Source organism: Ursus americanus, chromosome 4 (assembly GCF_024610735.1).
Source record: "Ursus americanus isolate L20-20 chromosome 4, mUrsAme1.1.p, whole genome shotgun sequence".
NCBI lineage: Eukaryota > Metazoa > Chordata > Mammalia > Carnivora > Ursidae > Ursus > Ursus americanus.
The window spans coordinates 14,360,154-14,378,045 of record NC_142130.1 but is presented as its reverse complement, the minus strand read 5'-3'; the positions used below and the strand labels follow the sequence as shown (position 1 = coordinate 14,378,045).

At 35.9% G+C, this 17,892-nt stretch overlaps 1 pseudogene; it reads right to left on the bottom strand.

The window, feature by feature from the left end:
- Positions 1 to 16,946: 16,946 nt before the first annotated feature.
- Positions 16,947 to 17,525, bottom strand: LOC123786449 (PDZ domain-containing protein 11 pseudogene; annotated as a pseudogene).
- Between the last annotated feature and the right edge of the window lie 367 nt (positions 17,526 to 17,892).

Here is a 17,892-nt window from a genome sequence, read left to right as displayed (position 1 = left end):
TGGTCTAAGAGCACACACTGTATAATTTCTATTCTTTTAAATTTGTTCAAGTGTACTTAATGACCCAGAATGTGATCTTTCTTGCAGAATGTTACATGTGAGCTTGAGAAAAATGTATATTCTGCTGTTATGGGATGAAGTTGTCTAAAGATGTCCAATATATCCAGTTGATTGATGATATTGTTCAGTTCAACTATGTCCTTAGTGATTTTCTGCCTGCTGAATCTATTTCTGATGGAAAAGTGTTGAAGTCTCCAACTATATTCATAGATTCTTCTTTCTCCTTATAGTTCTATCAGTATTTGCCTCGCATAATTTGACACTCTGTTTTTAGGTTTGCATACTTTAAAGGTTATGTCTTTTTGTAGAATTGACTCCTTTATCATTATGTAATGCCCTTCTTTATCTCTGATAAATTTCAAATTTCCTTGCTTTGAATTCTGTTCTAAAATTAATACAGTTACTCCTGCTTTTTAAACTTTATTCTTGAGTGGGGCTAGAGGCAGAGGAAGAGAATCTCAAGCAGACTCTGTGCTAAGCACGAAGCCTCATGCAGGGCTTGATCCCAGGACCCTGAGATCATGACTTGAGCCAAGATCAAGAGTCAGATACTCAATCAACTGAGCTACCCAGGCGTCCCACTCCTGCTTTTTAAAATTAATGTTAGTATTTTATATTTTTCTCCATCTTTTTACCTTTAATCTATATATGTCCTTATACTTAAAGTGAATTTTTTACAGACACTATATAACTGAGTCTTCTTTTTGATCTGCTCTGATAATCAGTCTCTTCCTTTAATTGACACATTTAGATTATTAGTGTTTAAAATGATTATTGATATCATTGGATCAATCTTTTCCATGTTTGTTACTGTTTTCTATTTGTTGGCCATATTTTTGTCTTTCAGTTTTTTCCTCCCTTTTGTAGTTTTAATCCAACTTATCTTGTGATTCCATTTTCTCTCCTCTCTTAGTATTTTCACATATACTTCATTTTTTACTTTTTGTTAGTGGGTTTGCAATATGCATTTACAACTAATCCAAGTCTACTCTTAAGCTCTGTACCACTTCATGGGTAGTATGGGTATCTTTATTAACAAAGTAACTCTTTTTTTTTATTATTTTATTTATTTACTTGTCAGAGAGAGAGAGCAGAAGCAGGGGGAGCAGCAGGCAGAGGGAGAAGCAGGCTCCCTCTGAGCAAGGAGCCTGATGGGGAACTGGATGCCAGGACCCTGGGATCATGACCTGAGTCAAAGGCAGACACTTAACTGACTGATCCACCCAGGCACCCTAACAAAGTAATTCTAATTCACCCCTTTTGTCCCTTGTATCACTGCTATCATTTATATAATTTACATATAAGCATCCATGTGCATATAAATAATCAAATATATTGTTGCTGTTATTAGTTGAACAACTGTTATCAATTTGATCCTTTAAGAACAAGAAAAGTAAAGATTTTTACTTTGTTTTACTTATTCCTTCTTCAATTATCTTCCTTTCTTTGGGTTTATCTGCTTCCTTACCTATATCCTTTTTCTTCTTTCTAAGAGACTAACATTTCTTGCAAGGCAAGTCTTGTGGCAACAAATTCCCTTAATTTCTGTTTGCCTGAGAAAGTCTTTATTTCTCTTTCACATTTGAATAATATCAGAACATAGAATTCTGGGTTCTTTGATTTTTTTTTCTCACTTAGCACAAAGTATTTCACTCTACTCTCTTTTTTCTTGCATGGTTTCTGAGGAAAAGTTTAATGTAATTTTTGTCGTTGCTGTTGTTCCTTATAAGTAAGGTATTCTGTTTTCTTTTAGGACTTTATCTTTGATTTTCGTACTTTGAAGATGTACTTAGTTGTAGTTTTTTTGGTTTTCTTTTGGTTTTTTGGCATTTATTTTATTAGGTGTTCTCTGAGCTTCCTGGATCTGTGGTGTGTGTCTGACACTAATTTGGGGAAATTCTCAGTCACTGATGTTTCAAATATTTCATTTATTCCTTTTTTTCTTTTTCTGATATGCCCATTATAAATGTGTTACACTTTTGTGGTGGTCTCATGGTCCTTGGATATTCTGTTCTTATTTTTCTTCAGTTTTTGTTCTCTTTGTTTTTCAGTTTTTGAAGTTTTTATTGATATATCCTCAAGCACATAAATTATTTTCTCAGCTGTGTCGAGTCTACTAATAAAGCCATCAAAAGCATTCTTCATTTCTATTACAGTTTTTTATATTCTCTACCATTTGTTTTTTATTCTTTCCTAGGTTTTTCATCTTTCCGCTTACACTGCCATCTGTTCTTGATGCTGTCTGCTTTATCCATCAGAACCCTTAGCATATTATTCATTCCTTAGCATATTCCAACATTCCTGCCATGTCTGCTTTAGATGCTTACCCTGCCTCCTCCTTTTCTGCTCCTTCTCCTCCTTTCTTTGGTTTCATTTTATACTTTTTTTTTTTTTTTTAGATAGCTGGGCATGATGTACTGGGCAAAAGAAACTACTCTTAATAGGCCTTTAGTGATGTGGTGAGTAGTTCAGGGAGAGAAAGCATTCTGTAGTCCCATGATTAGGTTTCAGTTTTTTAGGGAACTTTGGCCTCTGGAATGTAAATTGCACAGTTTCTTGGTTTATCTCCCCTAGAGTGGCCAGGAATTGGCTGCTTCCCTTTTTACAGGTCATGATAATACCCTAACAGGTGAGGCTCTGTTTAACTAGTTTTTCTGCATGCAGGGCTTTTAAGAAGAACAGAGTGTTCTGACGTATTTCAAAAATGGTTCGTTTTTTCCACCCTCAGCCAGAGTCTGAGGGTTTTTTTCTTATATGTATATACTGTGGTCAAGCTCCTGGTGGTAATTCTCACAATAATATGAGGACCACCTATGACTCAGTCCCTCTGGATTTTTTTAACTGTCAGACTCGTCCTTATTGAGCCTCCAAAAATTCATCAATTACCGTCTAGGTTTAACTACCCCAGCGCTGGTTCCTGTGGCTATTTCCCATGTGAGTCTCTGCTCTGGTAAGCCATGACTCCCTGTATTCACCTGTCTGTCTCTCTAATCATGGGGCAGCAGTGTGCTCTGTCATCTCTCTCTCTCTCTTTTTTTTAAAGATTTTATTTATTTATTTGACACAGAGAGAGAGCACAAGCAGGAGGAGGGGCAGAAGGAGATTGAGAAGCAGACTCCCCACTGAGCAGGGAGCCCCACACGGGACTTGATCCCAGGACCCTGTTATCATGACCTGAGCTGAAGGCAGATGCTTAACTGATGGAGCCTCCCAGGTGCCCCTGTGTCATCTCTTTTCTTACAGACACTAGAAGAGCTGTTAATTTTTCAGTGTGTTCAGCTTTTTACTTGTAGCATGGAGTGATGACTGCCAAGCTCCTTATGTGAGGAATTGGAAACCAGAAGTCTCTGTTTAGATTTTTAAGAAACTGCCAAACATTTTTAGAGTAGCTGTACCATTTACCTTCCCACTACCATTGTCTAAGTGATCCAAGTTTTCTGCATTCTCACTGATATCGATTGTTATAGAGTTTATGGTTTACCTCTTTAATGTATCAAAGTCTACTTTCAGAAGATATGCTATGGCATATATAATGTAAGAACCTTTCAACAGTATGCTTTCCCTTATCCCCACCAGCTTTTGTATTATTGTCATACATTTTACTCCTACATATATGATAAACCCGGAACACATTGTTTTTGTTTTTGTCTTCAAACAACTGATCATACTTAAGAGACTATAAATAATAATGGTTTTATATATACCCATAAAATAACTAATTTTAATACTCTCCATGTTTTGGTTTAGATCCAGGTTCGCATATGGCATTATTTTCTTTCTGCTTAAAGGACTATCTTTATAATTTCTTATGCCTGCCGGTGATGAATTCTTTTAGCATTTGAAAGTCTGAAAAATCCATTCTTTGTCTTCTTCATTTTTGACAGATTTGTTTTGCTGGGTAACAAATCCTGGTTAAAAATTCGTCATTCTTATCTTTTGGGAGAAGAAGGTTGTTGTTTCTTCTACTACTTAAATAGTGTTGCTCTCTTGTAAGTTGCATTCCTTTGAGAAGAGACCTTGTGCCATTCTTATTCTGTTCCTCTGTGTGTATGCCTTCTCCTTCTGGCGCTTTTACATTTTTTCTCTTTAAAACCAGTTTAAACTACTTTAATTCTTATATGCCTGGACGTAGTTATCTTCATGTTTTGTTTTTGAGTTTCATTGTGTTTTTGGGGATCACTGGATGTATAGTTTTTAACAAAATGGGAAAAATTTTGATCTGCCTTCTGCAGATCTCTAGAGTTCTCTCTCTGTGCAGCTCTCTCCTGCATGGGATTTTGTCCTGTAAATCCTAGCCACCATGGCTGCCTACTCAACTCAAGACCATGGGACTCTGATTGGTTTTCCCCTTCCAGGTCTGTGGCTTATAACCTTTCTCCAGGCAGAAAGCTGGGGCAGTCACAGGGGTCACTTTTCCATCTCTCATGGATCACTGTGTTTTGGTGTGTGATGCTCAACATTCTGAGACACATTGTTTTGTATATTTTGTCCTTCCCCCAACCCCACCCCCAGTTGTTGCAAATGAAGGGAGTTCAGTTCCTGTTCTTTGATCTTACCTGGAAGTGGAAGTGCAAGAATTATTTCTTTCTCCCTCAGAAAAGAGTCAATATGAAAGTAAGAGAATAACATTTAATAATTTGGATAGACAAGACGGTGTTTGTATGCAAGTAGTCTTTACCAGTTTAATTAAATGTAAGAAAATTCGACTCCGATGCTAGCATTGATGATTTTCTATGAGCCAAATTGTTTAATACATACAATTTTAACACAATAACAGATTTACCTTTAAGATACATTCCAATGGAAGGCGTCTGGGTGGCTCAGTTGGTTAAGCATCCGACTCTTGATTTTGGCTCAGGTCATGACCTCAGGGTCTTGAGATTGAGCTCAGCCACTGGCTCCTCAGTGCTCAGTGGAGAGTCTGCTTGTCTCTCTCTCTCCCCCACTGCCTCTGCCCCTCCCCCCTCACTAAAATAAATGAAACTTTTTAAAAAAAGATATATTCCAATATAGGTCATCTTAGATATAAGTAAATTTCATTTTATAAAATAAAATTCATTTTCTTTCCTTTCAATAAGAAAGATGACAAATTATAAATAATTATCCTCATTCTCTTCCCCTATAATCTCAAATCTCAATCTTAAATGTTTTCGGGTTTTTGGTTGTTTTTGTTTGCTTTTTTACTATTCTTATCCTCTCCAAATACCATTGGGAACATCCCTGTAGTTGAGTAAATTAGTTTTATTACTTTTTAAAAGAAGGGAGAAAACGCACAGTGGAAAAGTGTCTCACTAAGAGACTGTTAGAAAGGATTTATAGGATTTGAACTTGTGTTAGGCAACTTGCAGAAGATCCAGGAGGCAAAGTTTACTCTAGATTGGATGTTGTCAGGAAGTGGAGGCAATTTTATGATTAAGTATCTAATAAATATTATCTTTAAGGTAGGAGGAATAAATGGAGGCTAAAGTTATAATTGGTAAAGAAGCAATAGTCACCCATATTAGTCAAGTTTAGGATGTTGGTATTTTTTGCGGCTTAGACAATGATTCTGTTGGTCTGCGTTGAGGCATGATTATGAACTGATTTTCTTTTTGTCTTAATTCATCAGTATCACAGAGTAACCTTGTTCTGATGTTGACATTCTATGAAAGTGTTTATGTTCAACAGAAGAAACCAAGGCCTATCTGAGTGCCAGGCTAGCTCCCAGATGTCAAGGATGTTTTTCTCTTTCTTGTTGTCATGATGAAAAATGTCACATGGTAGAGTGGCAAGAACCCTGCATTAGTATTCATAGAGTTGCATTACCATCATCTTTCTTCTATCATCTGTGGTCCTAGGAAATGTAAGCTAAAATTTCTGGTTTTAGTACTTAATTTACCTTAGCAAAATTTCTGGGTCTAAGTCTTCATAAAAATCAGAAGATTAGATTTGATGGTTACCAAAGTGGTTTCCATTTCTTACATTCTATAAATGAGAATTTTGCTTTAAAGCCAACAGAATTCCATTCTAGAAGTGTTGAATAAAATGAAACCATTGGGGAGTTTTATTTTTTTTTCTTTCAGATATAAGCTTTACAGTAAGGATAAGTGGTTTCTATGCTCTGTTTACAGCTTCTTGAATCTCTAGGAGTAAGTCCATAAGTTAAACTGTCTCTTATTTTGTCCTCCCCAACAATGCCATAAAAATACTTCTATTTCATTGAGTGGCTCTGAAAATAATAAAATTCATTTTATTTACTTTTAATAAGAAGGATGACATATTATAAATAATTATCTTCACTCCCTTCTCCTACAATCTCAAATCAATATGTTTTATGGAGAAATTTTCTCTTTAGTATATGTTATTGCTGTGTTTATAAATAAGACGGAAAAATGTTCAGAATTGTATTTATCACTATGATCCATATTTTTGTCTTTCTCATCTGTGTAACTACTTGTTGGTGATAGAGCCTCACATTTTAGCAATGAATCCTTTTTAAATATTTTACATTCAGGTAATCTAAAAGGAGACTAAGTATTTGGTTAGTTGGTCTGTTTTTGCCTTGGGTTTCCCATGAAAGTTCTACTCTTTGTTGAAAGTCATTGGATATCTCGTATCTCTTTCCTAACTGATATTTTTTTATATTATGGCGTGAAATACTTTTAACAGCCAACATATCTTTTTGTGTGTCAGAGTCTTCTTTGCGTGATCCTCTAAATACATAGCCCAAGCTGCTAAGTCAGATTACGTTTCCTTTGCCATGTATAAATCCTCTATAAATGGCTCAATCAGTGACTAGAGCAAAAAGCTACCTGTCTGTCTGGTGTGGGATCTTTTCCAAGTTGACAGACGGCTCTGCTTCATCTGTCTGATCCCAGGACATTTCCTAGGAGAATCATAGCTGAATGTTCACAGATGCAGCCAGAGTTTGGCCTGTTAAGTAACCAGTGAGAATCTGTTTAGATTTATCTCTTTTTTTTTAACTTATAAAAACTATCGAAAAAGGGATAAGAAGATTCACATAAAGTTCTTTGATGAAAGAAACAGATGGGCATATGATAACTTGGTTATACATGAACATATTAGAGGACAAAATGCAAAGCTTAGCATACAATTTTATTAAGTGCAAGTATTTTTACACTTTTCTGGGCCACTGGTTTAACTGACCTCTTTTCTAGAACAGGTTAGCAATAAAACATAGAAGGTCAATACAGAATGTGGTGGCACTTATCCTTTCGAATTTATAGTCTGCTTCTTAGGAAAACCCTTCTGCATGTTTTTAACCTCAAGTGTATTATCATCTCAACAGGGATCCCAGAATTATAGGGAATCAAAGATGCACTGATAGTCTCTTCAAAGAGCTAACAATATAGTTGGAGAGATAAGATGTTAAGCAGAAAAAATGATAAAAACTAAGAATTCCCTAAAAGGAAACAATCATAGTGGGCAATGTCATATTCACTATAATATATGGATTTTCTGAGATAATCCCCATTTTATAGAAGTTTATTCTCTTCTTAAAGTGATCTGTATCGAATTCAGTGTCTATGTCTTCACAGTGCTTTCTATAAAAATCAGGGATATAAATCTGAACATGTGACTGGCTTCTTCATTTTAGAGGTGGTTTCACACATCTGCACATGCAGAAAGTCATAGATGAACATTTTCATATGGAAATGATTTCATAGAGAAGGTGAAATTTGAAGCACATTTTAAATGACAAAGATTAAAGGAGGAAGGAAAGAACCGAGGGCATTCGAGGAAGAACTATGTAAGTGAAAGCACAAAGGTGAGATATTTTGTCTTGAATATGGAGGATGGTGGGAAGACTGGTCTGGAAGGAGCAAAAGTATGTAGTGGAAAAACAAGAAATAAAGTTGGATGGCTGAAACAGTGTTAGTCTTTGGAGGGCCTTCAAAGCTGAGGTTTAATTTTATAAGATAAATATTACATTATCATTTCTATTTCATGATCAAAATATTTTTACCATGAGGACAATAAATTTCCTCATCTGCAAGAGAAATGTGGATTGTGTGAATTTAGATATATAAGCTGGGAGCTAGCATAGTAGAGTAGACAAAATATTGAATTTCAGGATTTTCATTTATCGTGAGAAATTTATTTAGGAACTCCAAGTCTCAACCATCTTTTCTGTGAAAAATGGGTTATGGTAACAATAGGAACTTCTTATGGTATACTGCTTAATTATAAGAATACATGTTAAAATACCTTATAAAGTGATAACATTTATTCTGCATTAGTTATTTACCTTTTAATTAAAAACACTAAAAGTCTAGGCATGGATTGCTAAGAGCCTGGACAGTGGAGGTGACTTGCAAAAGAAATGATTGTATCTGAATAAATTGTTTTGTTTTGTTTTGTTTTGTTTTGTTTTGTTCGTGGTAGACAATTTCTCATTTCTTTCCAGTTCTTCCATGATTTTGCTCCATTACAGCTCCCAGCTACACAGTAGCTCACTGCCCCATCGCTGTTGAAACCCATTAAAGCTACGCCACTCTCTTTAACCGCTGTTTGGGAGACATTAGATGTAGTGGCAGGACTTGGAACTGAAGGAATAAGAGAGAGAAAAGCATTAAAACTAGCTCTTTTCTTATTTAGAATTTTAGAAGAATAATGCTGCTATTGAAAAAAGAATGTGTTATAGGACAGGGAAGCAATTTGTATGGTGAAAATGAGGGAATTCAGCGTCTGGGTGGCTCAGTAGGATAAGTGCCTGCCTTTGGTTCAGATCATAATCTCAGGGTCCTGGAATTGAACCCCATGTCAGGCTCGTTGCTCAGCGGGGAGTCTGCTTTTCCCTCTTCCTCTGCCCCTCCGCCTGCTCATGCTTGCTCTCTCTCTCTCTCTCTCAAATAAATAAATACAATCTTTAAAAAAATGAGGGAGTTCAATTTTGAATAGGGTGTTGCCCATTTTGTACATATTGAGAGTTCGTTGCTGGTGGGCCATCTAAGTGAAGATAAGCATAGCTCATTCTACACATTGCTTCACTGTGAAACAGAATGAGCTGGCGTCGTACAGATTTTGAAGGCAGAGGAGGAAGAATAAATTGAAGACAAGAAGGCATGTGAGATGGTAAAAACAGTACCAAAACAAGAAATGGCATCTTAATTTTTTTTAAGAGAGAAAGTGGCCAGTGGAGTCAGGTAACTGAGAGTTCAAGAAAATGGAGGACTGAGTCTATTTAGTTAGAAATATTTTTAATTTGGTTGGAAAAAAAAAACATCATAAAAGAACAGTTTCATGACAGGAGAGAATTGGGGATTTGAGACACACAAGAAAGTCTGAGGAAAACAAAATGGAAACCGCTAGAATGGATCAGAGTACAGAAACACTGACCCAGGAATCTGAGGAAAGAGGAAAATCTGTGTGGCAAGGAGGGGAGCTTTTTATTAAAGTGTGTGTGTGCGTGTGTCAGATATTTTGTGAGGGGAGGGTAATAATATTCGAGGGTCTTAGGAAAAGCAAAATTGGATACTTGATGGAGGAACTGGGAAAGAAAAAATGGGTAAGAGTAAGGATTTCTGGAGTTCAGTGCCAGGGTGTGTGGTATGAAGTCAAAGCTGTGATTCTCAGCAGAGATAGGGCCCTGTCCCCATGAAGGAAACATGTTAGTGTCTCAAAAGCAGTTTTTTCCAGCTTCCCATAGCCCCCAGAGTTTCTATAATGTCCCTGGAAATGGTGTGCATTCCAATAGAAAAACTATATAGTTTAAAAAAATACAAATGGGGAAAATGTGCCTAGGAAACATATAGAGGCATAAAAAATAATCTCTGAGATCAAGTTAATGAATGGACATCAACATGGAAATTTTTGTTACAGAAAGGCAATGTGATATAGCAAAGACTTCTGAGATTAGAAAGACCTAGACTGGATTCTGGCTTTGCTGTGTGCAGAATATTCCAAAGTCCATTGATTTCTTCAGCCCTAAAAGAGATATGACATTTACCTTTATAACAAGAGTTTTCTGAGGATCTAATAAGACAATGCATGTCAAAATGCTTTATAAATGTGAAAGCACTGTACAAACTGTTAGAATTTTTATTATTGTGATTATTGTTATCTGGTTGGTAGTAGGTAGAAGATTTGAGTCAAATTGAAGACCGTGGCATTTAAAAAGTAATTTACCTGAAAAAGACAATAATAGAAATGACAATTAAAATTAAAATGAAAAGATTTGGGGAAGACATAAGAATTATTGGTCAGGAAGTTCTTTTTATGAACAAGCAGCCAACTTACTTTCCCTGCCACTGAGCAGAAAGAAGAGAACTCATATTCACTTGGAGATTATGGTCTGTAATATTTTCAGGGAAGAGCCTAATCTGTATTAGAACACGCAACTAGAGAAAAAGGAGAGTCGAGACATAATAATATGTATGTATTCTTTTACATGTATTACTATATTTGATGTATTAAAAAACTTTGGGCTAATACTATTATTATCCCGATTTTACACACAAGGAACCCAAAGGCAAAAATATTTTAAATAATGCTCCCAGTTTGTCACACAAATTGTATACGTTAGTTGCCTAATTCTAGTCTAGCTTTCTTAGGGGGAAAAAAAAGCCTGTGTTCTTTCCAATATTCCTTTGGAGACTTAACTTTTAGCTTAAAATTGGGTTTACATGTATTTCACTTTTTTCTCTTGTAACTGAGCTAAAAATGGCTGCTTTTTTGTGGGATGGATGAAAGATCACAGAAGCCCTTTCTCTTAGAGGGGACAAGTACCCTTCCCTTATTTCCTTCATTTGAGACACACGAAGCAACAGTTGCAGTCAACTGAAATGTTACTGGAATTTAAAACTTGACATTTATGCTTCTTTCTTTTTCTTTCTTTCCTTCTTTCCTTCCTTCCTTCCTTCTTTCCTTCATTCCTCTCCCTCCCATTCTCTCTCCCTCCATCCCTCCCTCCCTCCCTCCCTCCCTCCCTCCTTCCTTCCTTCCATCCATCCGTCCATCCATCCATCCATCCATCCATCCATCCAGCTTTCCTTCTCTCCTTCCTTCCCTCCTTCTACTTACCCTCTTTGGGAATTTGTGTGCCAAAGACTCGGTGTCATAACAACCTTCTCCCTCCTGCTAACCTGGCTGGCATGGCATATCCCAGCTACTCTGCAGGTTTATGAATGTGTAAAGTCTCTATCTCACTGTAGTATATTCAGGCAAGACTGCACTGTCCTGCAGATGTGTGGAATAAGTTGTGGTATAGTTTTTTGGCAAATAATAAACACGTTGGAACAGCAACAGCAGCTAAATAAACAAACAAACAATTTTTTAGACTCTACATGGTACAGCTAAAGTTTCTTAAATACCTCTCTGATTTCTTTTAAGTTGTTATCCTTCAGATGTGTGTTTAATCCAATTCTGGGTTTATCTAGATACATGAGATTTCCCTATGCTCAGGACATCGTGATAATTTTCTGCAGGTGGTCAGTGTATAATTCTTTTTCTCCTTAAATGGTTCTTGGCTACATATACTGAATATGCTATTGAGTCCTGTTGGGCTCTGGAAGTAAGACTTAATAAGAATAGCAGCAGGGTTCTTCTCTTCTATCTGTACATTTGATAAGAATTTTCTGATATTCTGAAACAGAATAGTCCTAAATCAAGGAAAAAATTCATTTTAACTTTGGAGAATTGTTAACATTTGGAAAAGATTCTAAGGAAAAATATGTAAATGATCTCTTTTCAATATCCAAACAATTTCCTAGACTGAAATAAGAGAGTTGAATGAAAAGACAATACCAGGTTATAGCATAATATATACTAAAATATATTGTTTCAGAAACCAAATGCATTGTGTTGACAGATTTCATTAGTACTCATTCAAAAGAATAATATAATAATTCTATGTCTTATTTAAATCTTTTGGTAACTAAGTCCATTAAGAAGAAAATATTTCAAAATATTTTTTAGTTCTAGTAAAAAAAATCCTGTTTTCTCCAAGATTTTAGATACATTTATGTCATCACCAATATTCTTAAATAGCTTTATTATATATTTGTCTCATATTTACTTGATAGAAGATCTACCAGGAATTTCCATAATTGAGGTTTTTTTGCAAAACACACTTTTAATTTGTGCTAACTCAGAAATAAATGAATGAGTGACAGAGGAATATGCCTTTGCAGGTAGGAAGCAATATTGTTAATTTCCCCCAAAGGAACAGTCGACCATGCCAGAAATGGCTAAATAATTAAAAGAGAAAGATAGAGAATGTACACACCTGTTGTGAGTAATTTGCCAAGTGAGTTTTATTATTGAAAGCTGTTTTCTTGGAGTTAACAGAGGAAATTGGTTGGTTTGGAAGATAAGATCTGGATAAATGGTCAAGAGACCAACTATAACAACAACATACAGTTTTATAGATCTGCTAGAAGGATTTTTAGGTTCAAGTGACATAAAACCTCTCTGATTCTTCCCCTCCTTCTAGGAATATAGAAAAAAATAATCCTTATTTACTATTTTTTTTCCTTACATGGCCATCTCAATCAAAATAGCCACCAAATATTAACTGATTATCTACTGAGGACCTGATAGTTCACTCAAAAGGATGTAAACCTAATACGAGCTATAAAGGCTGGAGGGATTAAGGACTCCTTCAAATGCTCTCTAATCTTAAATTCTACTAATTCATTTTTCTTTTTTTTTTTTTACTAATGGGCTTTAATAATAATAATGATGATAATTCAAAAATAAAAAATAAAAAAGCTCATTTTTTATTTACTTGCTTTATTTTTTTAGTGATATATATTACATATTTATATGTAAAATATAGATTTTATATAATATATACACATAATGTGTATATACATGGTATATGTTACATAGTAATATTACTTAGACTTATATATTTTTAGAATACTGTAACATAAATACATATTTATGTATACATATATACATAAGCACATACATAATTCTAAATACTATTACTAAGTCTAAAAACTATACACAGTGCTTCTTGAAAAATAAAGCAGTACAGATGACTGGAGTTGCTAAAGCTTCCTTGTTGTGTTTGTAGTTACTGATTTGCAAGAAAATCTCTGATGAAAGAAATAGAGCCCCAGCATAGAATGAAGGGCCAAGTAGGGGTTTTCCATTCTACATGCTGGATCATCCACTCAAACTATGCTTCTCGTACCTTCAACTATTATCAACAGCAACTATGCGATTCCATTTTTTTTTCTTCTATTGCCCTGCTCAAAAGCAGGTGGAGGTAGAATGGGGAGAGGGCAAGTGTCCCCCTTTCTAATTTATAACATACAGTAACTTCCTTCTCCCCGACCACACACACATCCCCCAAAATCATAAATGCACATTATATAACAGAATCTCAGAAGAAGAAACAAGCTCCCAGAAATATGATAAAACACAAACTTTTATAGTACATAAGAAAAGACTAAATGATATTTAAATGGAGCTTAGTTCCTTTGTTCTTCTGCAGGATCAAAACTGGATTTTATAGTTGTATTTAGAGAGAAAGGAAAAAAACCAAAGATGAGCCGTGTATAATTTACCGTGGAAGATTGTGTGCTGCAGCCTCCCCAACAATCTAACTCTGTAGCCTATCTACACCTAATTACCAACAGCCCATGCCCTTGTAATAACCCTCTGTCCCTCCCATTCCCCTTTGAGTAGAAAATGTGGGAATAATTTTCACTTATGTCATCACCAGTTTGAGTTAGTTTCTCGGGCAGGGTTAATTGATATTTGTATCTCTGTGCTATAGCATAGTACCTGGCATTCCTGTTCTTAGTGAATCTTCTCCCAAGCTATTCAAAATGTACCTGTAAAAACAACATAGGTCTCAGTTTTTTAAAACAATCCAATTACGAATAAAATTCCATTTTAAAATTTTATATTTATTCTTCAATATGAGTTGACACTAGGAGGTAACTAGTTTTTATCAAAAGCAAAGCTAAACTAAACAAAACAACAAAAAAGCAAAGCTAATTAAGTAATGACAAATGAATCAAAAAAATTAAAACAGCACCCTTTAACTTAATATTCTGTCATTGTATAGTTTCACTTAATAATGCAATCTGCTATTGAACACAGACTTAGTATCTGGTTAATTTCATGCAAAATGTAATATATACATACATTCAGTCAACAGGCATGTATAATATTTTAATATTTTATACTTAGTATTAATTATTCATTTTATTTAATATTAAAACGATTAAATATTAATAATTTATATTTGATTTTAATCATCATTATAAACACTCTAATTGAAAAGCAAATATCTATTTTGCATATTTCTTAAAGGACATCTTAAGTTAATATTAAAAATGACTGAGAAGATCATTTGAATGAAGCTTAAAAACGTTTAGGTTATTTAGCATTGAAAGTGTATCTTTTCTAATTCATTTCAAAAAAGAAAAAGAAGGATATCAGGTCTGTGTTCTGAAAAGAATCATTATTCAAATAGACTAAAACACAGTTCTTCACCTGAAATTCTAATTTTTCACTTTATGCAAAACCAGCTATTAAATCTCTCCAACCCATTTTGGAAAAATAAGATCATATTAAACATTATTGAATTTAATTGCCCCTACCCAGTGCACACAGAAAGCTAGAGGATTTAATTAGCACTACTACTCTTGATTGCAAAATAAGGGAAGCAAACGAATATTTATTGCATATGTGTTGTTTGCCAGGTGCTCACACCTATTTTTCATCTCCTCAAAACAAATTTGCTAAGTACATATTATTTTACACATAAAAAGAAACATCTGAGGTTTAGAAAGAGTGTATGATTTGCCTAATATCCCAAAGCTCTTGAATAGCAAGCCTATTATCCAGTCTGTGTGTGCCTGGCTATAAAGCCTGACTCCTTGTACACCACGCTACCTCATTCCTAATGTAGTCAATCATGTACAGTCTTAAAATCTTTCTTAACATTTTTGTACACGTCGACCTCTCAAGTGTGCTGTGAGATCTACAATGATTTGGAGCCTGAGATTCCAAAGGAATGAGCTTTGAAATATGGGGTGTGAATTTTAATTCTGTCAGCTACTAGCAAGTAGGAAATCTCTATGAATCTCATTGTACTGATACATAAAATGGGATTATGGTATTACCCTGATAAATTTGTATTAGTGAATCTGAGTATTTAAGTTCATATTTAACAGATATTTACCGCCATTACAGACCAATTTCTTTCTATTTCTTGCACATATTTTATTTTATTTTTATTTCTCTTTGGGTCTATCATGTACTAAGAATCTGCAAAGATAAACCAAAATTATTAAGCATATATTATGTTGTAAATACTTTTGTGAACATTATTTTTTTTTTTTTTAAAGATTTTATTTTTATTTATTTGACAGAGATAGAGACAGCCAGCGAGAGAGGGAACACAAGCAGGGGGAGTGGGAGAGGAAGAAGCAGGCTCACAGCAGAGGAGCCTGATGTGGGGCTCGATCCCATAATGCCGGGATCAAGCCCTGAGCCGAAGGCAGATGCTTAACCGCTGTGCCACCCAGACGCCCTGTGAACATTATCTCTTAATATCTCATCACAATCTTCTGAGATGTTAACCTTCCCCAGGGTCTGCTCCTCTTCTCAGGCTATTCCCCATGAGCATTCATCTTTCCTATAGTCTCATAGCTTTAAATATACTTCTAGATACTTTCTCAGTTTCAGACTCCATGTATTCAACTACATACTTGAAATTGCCTTTTGAATGGCTAATTGGTAATCAAAAATGCATCTGACCTAGAACTCTTCATTCCTGGGTCTGTAACCTAATCCTACCCAGCCTTTGCCAACTTTAGTAACTAATACTTCCATTCAACTACTTGTTCAGGCAAAAACCTAGGAGTCATTGTGATTCCTTCCTATTACTCATGATCTCACACATCCTACCCAACAGCGAAATTTGCCTACTGGCAAAATTTATACTCCTCATCAGAATTGACCATCTTGGATCTATAGGACCATAATAACTTTTTAACAAGTCTGTTCCTTCTAATTGCACACTTACCACCCTTCAACTCTACGTAAGAGCCAGAAGAATCTTTTCAAGATGTAAAGGTGATGTAAAGATGATGGTAAAGATGATGGCTTCCCATTGCAAGAAGAAATTTCCTGTCTTCTTATCCTGCCCTACCAATCTCTGGTTGACATGATTTCTGCCCAATTTTCCCCCTTGTTATATTTTAGCCATACTGTTTTTCAGAAAGTTTCTTGAATAACTAAGCTCATTTCTGCCTTCAAAATTTAACATTTGCTACTATTTTTAACTTGAACACTTTCCAGCAGTTCTTTCCAGCTCTTTATAGAACAAGGTCTCTTCTTACATTGCAGGTCTCAAACCCATGTTATCTCTTTAGTGAGTCCTTTCTCCATGAGGCCATCAAATGTGTGATTTACGTCAGACCATTTCTAACAGCATCCTATTTTACCTCATTCATAACACTTATTGCTACTGGGTTATCCATTTTTCACTTGTACATATTATTTGAGTATAAAATAATATACAGTTTATGAGGGCAAAGATCTTTTATGTATTTTTTTCCCCCTCAGCATTGCCTTTTACTTTTTTGGGGAGAGGATAGAGGGGTAGGGTGGGGTTCAAGGGAGTGTATGGAGTCCAGAGTGTATAAAACTGGTAGTACAAGGATGGGATGAGATGACCAAGTAGATGAGATGGAAGGTCCCAAGATTCTTTTTGCTATTGATCTCTATACTCAAATGAAAATGATATGACATATACGTAATTGTCTAGCACATGGTATTCAGTAAAGGTCAGTTGCCTTTTCTAGCAGGATTCTCCACAGGCTATACCTAGATATCATCATCCTTCCTCTTTCAGGGAATGAAGCTCATCTAGAAAAATGGGGGACAAAAATACAGTACAGTTTGGGTAATGCAGTTGGCTAACTGGCTCCAGGGCAGGGCCTCACTGTGCCCCCATCCTCCCCACTCCACTCTTCTAGGGTGCGGCCAAGAGTAGAGCTTCCCACGAGGCTTTCCTGAGGTCTCACCAGCTTGCCCAAGAAGACTCCATGTGGAGTGCTATGTACTGCAACTCTACAGTGCACAGTCCTCTGTCTCTGGCCATGACAGTTGTAGGGAAAGAAGCAGACACTCATGCTGGTTTCTCAGGCTGACTTTAGGATTTCATCAGTCGTGCTGTGCTCAATATCTTGGAAAACCGCATCATTCACAGCGAGGACTTGGTCCCCTTCCTGAAGTTCTGCTTGATGGGCATCAGAGTCAGGAATCACGTTGGAGATAAAAATGTCCAGCTGGGAGGCCTTTCCTCCTCAGATATTAAATCCCAACTAAGCTCCAGGGGGCTTCTTCAGTGTGACAATTCAGGGCAGAAACTGGATCAACATATTTTTGTAATCTGGGCAATATACCCTTTCACGAGGAGGAATCCATGCTGGGGAATTCTCCTAGGCAGGTGGGAAAACCTCTGGCTAGTCGTCATAAGGAATCCAGCTGTCCATCTCTAGCAAGTCCCCTCAGGCCTCCGGCGCCTCAGGCTCCACTCACTGCCAATGCATTCTAGAAACTGGAAACGGATGTTCAGATGGATCTGAAAGAGTGGGCGCAGGGTCCAGCACTCAGGCCCTCCCTTTCCTCGCGCACCAAGATCTTTTATGTCTTATTCTCAGCCGTACTGCCAAGTGCCTAGAACTGCCTGATACATACTAGTTCTCAATGAACATTTATTAAATAAATGAATGGGTGGATAAAGAGATGTTATATTCATTCGTGTTGAAAAAAGGCTGAGGGAGTACAAAATTCTAAACAGCAAAATTAGGAATAAACAGAAGTTGATTGATAAAAATAAGTGACCACAAACTGTGTGGC